The following is a 6640-nucleotide window of genomic DNA, read 5'->3' on the forward strand; positions in this document are numbered from 1 at the left end:
GCTGTTCCAGAGCAAGACGGACAGGACAGGGGGACCTTGCAAAGGCTGCCATGCAAACCAAGTACCATGCTACATTTCAGTACAAGCAATACCTCTCCTACCACGCAGACGCTCTAAAAGCGGCAGGCATCAAGCTTTTCGTCTGCTGAGCACTGTCAGAGACACTGCGGCCGCATCCAGACTAGGACAAGAGTCAGACCTCCATATGACACCCCCCCCGTGCTCGCTTTTCACCCCCACTCGTATGTGCCTGATGAAGAGTCACCTGCTAACACCTCTAACACCGGAGTTGTCCTTGAGGCCAAAGGCAGAATACAACTAGGATGACTCAGCAAACTAAAAATCTCAACTCTTCTGAAGTCCAGTAGACACATTCACATCTGAACTGAAGTGTTCGTGGCAGCTCAGCAGATTTTCTGCACAGTACATTAATTGCCAAAAGGACAATTGTCAATGATTAAATCTATCCCAATAGACTCAGGTTTGGCGGGTAAGGGAATAGCAGAGATCCGAACCCACTGCCTCAAGGAGCATCCCCAAGAACTGACATACCACCTCCCCGCTTGGTTTGGCCTAAGACGCTTCAAAAGCGGTGCTGTGCTTTCCCAGCCAACAACAACATTTCCTTTAATAACGCTCTCAAGATCGCAGCGAGCGTGGAAGCTATCAGCTGGGTGTTTTACCACACATCAAAAGGGGACTCTGTGTGTACAAGCAATGCTGAGAGCATTTCTCAACTGCGCACCCTTATTTCTCCCTCCCACTCCTTTAAGAAAAAAAAAAAAAAAAAAAAGAAAGATGAACACACTCAAGTCTTCTCTGACAGCCCATCCCGAGCAGCACCCTCATGGCTGAGATTTACATACAGAGCAGATTGGGGGGGAGGACAGATTTAAATTTGAGAGTGTGTCTAAGGACTGGTAAAACCCTAGGCATAAAACTGATTTTTCTGAGGAAGTGCTTCCACCAGGTAGCGCTGTTAAACCACATTTGCTGCTAAAAGCCAACTTTTTAGACCATTTAAAAGGATTATGTTCCGTTCTAGTAGTTTCTGTTCAAGTTTCCAACTCCCGATATCTATGGGTGGATTTTTTTATTATTTTTCATTTAAAAAAAAGATATATTGAGCACTCAGCGCTCCTGCGGCACGCACGCAGTCTCCTAAGGAGCACTGCTTGTCTCCCTAAAGCAACACCAAGCCTGCGGGTGTCACACAGAGCGCCCTGCTGAGAAGGCTATCTTACCGCTAACGCTGAAGCATCCAAACCGAAAAGCGAACTGCAGACCTAGGCAGATCACCGCTGCTTTCCAAAGAAGCTATCAGCTGTGCAAGGATTCCACCCCTAGGGGAACACACACTAGAAAAGTCACCCAGGAGCAGCAACTGCTATTGGAAAAGCCGGCAAGATGCAGTGCCGCTCAGTCCTTCCCTTGTCTACCTCCAGTCAGCAAGGATGCCCTGCTAAGATTAATTATCAGGCCATGCACCCAGAAGACCCCCCCGCAGCCACAAGGACTAAGTCCAGCAGCTGTCAGAGCAAAGCTTATGCAAACCAAGAGCCTCAAGCCACGCAGGCACAGCAGTGGCAGCGCACAGGGTGCGACTTGTCGAACCTCACTTCCCAGCACAGGACTGGGCACGAGCCAGGATTTGGCATCTCACCTTCACATTAATCAGGGGCTGAGCATCTGCTCCAGGCAGACTCCTTCCCCCTGGGTCCAAGCAGGGCAGCAGGACAGTTGATAACTTGCTGCCCCCGTGAAGGGACCTGCGGGCAGGAAGCCCTCCAAACAGAGAGGCTTCTGGTGCCCCTCTCCAGCAGGACTTGACAGAAGCTTGGCAGAGTAGCACGAGAATAAAGGAGGGACACAGGGAGGTCACACAAATCCCCCAGATCAGCATTCCTGGTGCAAAAGCAGCGCTTGGTGCAAGAACAGCCTGCCATCACCCCAAACAACAGGCTGACATGGATGGCAAAGCATCCTGCCCATTGCCCGGGTTGCAGCCCAGGAAAGCCAGACCAGCCACTTCTAAGGGAGCATTTGTGATGTGGAGGCCAACAGCAACAACCAAAGTAGACAGGAAAAAGCAATCCTCTCTGCTCCTCATCCTCCCCAGGACAGCAGGTGCTCCAATGCTGTCCAGCCCCCTCTCACTCCTCTTTCCCACACGTCCTGTGGGAAGAACAGAGAGGGCACGGTCCTGCCCCTGCCCCTTAGCTTTGCCTGTGCAAAAGCTTTGAGCCAGCTCTGCACCAGAAACTGTCACAACAACATCCACCTACCTCTCTGCAATCACTTCATCTCCCTTTCCTGAAGGGTTTTTTTGTCCTCTCTGGTCAGTTGGGAGCACGCATGCAGTGGGACAAAGCCCTCAGGTCAATTCAGGGGCACAGCTGGCACCAAAGGGTATCCTTTAAAACAAGATTCTTCAGCCTGCAACACAGCTGCTCTTCCAAGTTACAACTTTGGCTCTTGGAGTCTCACAACAAGCCCAAACAATTCAACTTCCCTGCTATCAGCCAGCCCCATCTTCCCACCCAGCTGCAGTTCATCTATCTACTGTCCTGCTGCAGGCAATCAATGCCTTTCAGTCTAACTGCTGTACGTATAGCATAGGCTTTTCACACTGCAGATCTATGCCTTTGGCATGTCAACAAGACACTTCAAGACGCGCATTTCCCATCATCTGCTGGTTCAGTTGCCACTGGATCTCAACAGCTCCAGCAGTCAGGGAGGAACAGAAATCAGTAACAAACACAATTCTGTCTTAATACTGTTGGGAAGGGGTGGGGTGTCCTGAAGAATCCTTGCCAGGGATCCCTCACTGCCTGCTTAAACGCGGGGGGCGGGGGTTGCAGGCTCCAGCATTGGTGCTGAGCACACACACTGCAGTTCTGCAGACAGGCAGCTGTAACTGTTTTGTCCTATGGTGCAACCTAACTACACCCCCACCCCACCTCTCAAATCATTAATTCTACAGAGCACAAAGTGAAGATGCATCCATTAAATAAAGAATGGGCTGTCCCGTAGCAAGAAACGGAAGGCTTGACGCAAAGCACAGCGAAATTAAAATTGCCTCAACTCTGTCACGAGCATCTTGATCCTTAAAGTTCAGAGCCCCAATCCCTCCCTGCCCCAGTGGGCCAAAGTAAATCATCAGCCTCCAGACAGACACCCTTGACTTCAGACATTATGTCTGCACTTTATAGTTCAAATTGGCAGTCAAGACAGGCTCTCTTACAGTATCTGCCTTATCACCTGCCTGGAAAGGTCTCTCTGCCCAACACAGGCCTCCTCCAGACTCTTCACAGAGCTGGCATCCAATCTGTCTTGTCTTTATGTCTCCCACTGTGGATTTCTCTCCCTGCAAGTGCTCAAAGTTATCAGGCCTCTGCCAGCAACACTGCAACTTCAACTCCTAGCCCAAGGAGGTCATTGTACTACAGTTGTCCCCAACTTGTGAGAAGAGAAGCCCATCAAGCACCAGAATCACACAAGAAACCCCTGCTTTACCATGTAATTTAATCTCACATTTACACAGCAGCACACCCCAGTTCCCTTCTGTTCTGCAGCCCCAGTTCAGCTGCCTGCAGGTCCCAGAGCAGGGAAGAGGCCTCCTACATTCACAAAGGAGGGGAAGAAGTTCCCGAGCTGCCATGGCCCGTATATGCAAACGTTCCCATTGTAGCGGACCCAACACATTCCCTATTGTGCCATCCAATGGCTCCCCAGCATCACAAAAAGAAACTTCACCGGTCTGATTAACAGTGGACAAGGGGAAGAGAAAGGTGAATCTCCCCAGGACAGCATCCTGTTACAGCTTGACTGAATTATTAATTGTGGCCAGATATAGTCAATAAGGCTGCCACCTTTCTGGACAAAGAAAAGTTGCTCTTCTAAATATCAAAGGCAACAAGAAAGAATGAGATCCTTGTACAAAAGGGCAGTCAACCCTAGTAGCAATTGTATATTTAGAAAGATGCAAGGCTTGTAGAAAGCGTGACAGGTTAGAAAGGGGAAACAGGTTGCACAAAGGGCAAGGGGAAGGTTTTCAAGTAAAAATTTATTCATCCATTTTTTAAAGATCTAAGATGCTAGAGAAGAACATTTGACTCCAGCAAGTGCTGCAACTTTATGCATTATTCAAACCGCGTGAACGTTTGGAGACCAGAGACCTGGAAAACTTCAGTGAGAACAAGTCACCTGGCACATTCCCAGAGAGGAAGTGTGGGTGATCTGTGTCACCCGAACGGAGGAGGCAGCTGCGATGGTTTTCATGGCTTCCATCTATGCTCTGTACCTCAGCAGCATACAGCAGCCCCATTTCCTCTCTACTCCTAGACTACACAGAAAATCCCAGCGAGATGTACTCAGGATACATCGAGGGTAAAACTGCTCCTGACCCACAAGTGTCAAACATAACTCAAAGGAAACTCATACACAGAAATGCAGTAGTAAAGCTGAAACACAGAAGAACTAAGTGCGATAAGAAGGGTAATACAGCAAGCCCACAATAGGCATGCAAGTAAAAACCAAGTCTCTCCCCTCCTCCAAATCAACACTCACCCTCTAGGGCAGACAATCTCATCAATAGTAATATTCTAGGCGAACCTCATTCTGCTGCACTTCAAATGATAAATTCAAACACAAGAATAAAAAGTGCCAGACAGGGCCAGGTTTTCAGGCAGGCAGGCAGCCAGCAGAAGTACGTACACAGACCAGGCCTTGCTTCTGAGGATGGGAAGACATCTGCCTTGCCCCTCTCCCTTCTATCAATGCTTGCCTTTCACAAGTTTCATTTACTTTATTAGCATCTTTTATTTTTCTTCAGACTTCCTCTAGTTGCTTTTTTGAGGGGGAACTTAATCACCTCGCTTAAAGGATTTTTTTGTTTGTTTCACGCCTTTGGTTTTTTTTCTTTGAATCCAATTCAAGCTCTGCAAGCCTTTCGCCCTTTATCTAGCCCCAAAAGGATGGGAACCAGAGCATCATCTGTCTCATCTTCTACCGCAAAAGATGTTGAGGAGGGGTGGCTGCACAAGGGGAAAAAAAAAATAAAAAATAAAAAAATACGTGAATGCATCCCACCACAAACATGAACACCACACTGTGCCGGCCATTAATGTTTCACCAATATAGAGTAAGTGGAAGTTTGTCGATAATAACGTATACTGCAACAACTTCCCAACTAACGCCTGCTGAGTAGTACAGTTGAGTACAGAAGGTACATTAACATGCTACAGAGCAGTCACCAATTTCTGCAAAAGAGCAAGAGAAAGAAAAGTCGGTCCAAGCTTTCTCATGTTTCCCCTACGCGAAAGACTCTTTTGGAAAAGAAAACAATGTTAAAGAAGGACTGCTTTTTAAAGTGGAAAAGATATTTTCCTCAATCAGCAACACAACTTCAAAAGCAAAGCCAAAACACTTCAACAAACCCCCCAACCCACAAACTTTTCCCTTTCACCTCAGGGATTATTTTAAGCTTCAGGATGAGCACAGTGGTCAGCATCTCCACTCAACAGTGGGCTCTGCCGCTTGGAAGGGAGGTGGAGGTCTCCCTCGTGGCTGATCCCAGCTGCCAAGCCAGCTTCCACAAGAACCGGGCACCGCCTCAAACCACCACTACTTTGAGCAACAGGCAGGGAGAAACTACTCAGACGTTTGTTCAGATGCATTTTCTGGGTGCCTGACAGGAGACACTGTGATCTGGTCTGCAGAACCGCTGAGCCCTTGGAATTGCTACCCAGGGCTGCAGGAGCCATGCTTTGAATACCTGAAGGACTGAGGCTGCATACTTGATCGTGTCAGATCCCGAATCTGAAATGCAACTAAACTCAGTAATTTTCACATTAGGTTTTGAGGGACGGATAAGCCGTCAGCAAGATCAGGAAATGCCCCTCCTTAAGAGAGCTAGAGGGGTTATTTACAGTTTGTGAAGCATATAGATGCAATAGCAATCGATGCCATAAAAGCCCATGAGGCTTTAAGTTAACCATTCTTTTGCCAGAGCAGGATTTGAATAATTAATACAGGCACAGACACGACACCACAGAAGAAAAGTTATTGAATAGAGGCTGAGGAAGCGAACATGATCCATTCTGCACACCAGGCGAGACAGGTTGGGAGCTTTGGAAGAGGATAACGTAGCTTCACAGTTAAAGACCATCATAATGTGTATACAGAAAGGTGCCAATTGAGATTCACCAGAAGTCTCCTTTCTGCAGTTCCTAGCTTTTAAGTACATCTCTCTGTAACCTTAGGACTATGCTTTTTTGTGGGTTTGTATTATAGATGCAACCTCTGCTCTCTGCTTCTGCACAGACATTAGCATTTTTCCACAGAGCATGGCTCTGCTCCCACCCTCAAATATAGCAGCCTAAGCATCCTTGTTCCGGCTTGCTTTCATCTCATCTCCTGGAGGATGAATAATGGAGTAGTGGGAAGGAAAAGAAGGGAGCAGATATGCCTGTTTGGAGTTTCAGACCAGACAGCGAGAAGCTTAAAACCTGAACTGGCCAAATTAGAAGGAAGCTCTGCGATTTGCATCTACCCACAATACCACCACTGGGAAAGAGGCTCAGTCAAAGACTGATTTAAAGCCCCCATCATGAAGGGAGGGGAAGAAAACAAGGAATTA

This window comes from Pygoscelis adeliae, unplaced genomic scaffold (assembly GCF_000699105.1).
Source record: "Pygoscelis adeliae isolate BGI_AS28 unplaced genomic scaffold, ASM69910v1 Scaffold224, whole genome shotgun sequence".
NCBI lineage: Eukaryota > Metazoa > Chordata > Aves > Sphenisciformes > Spheniscidae > Pygoscelis > Pygoscelis adeliae.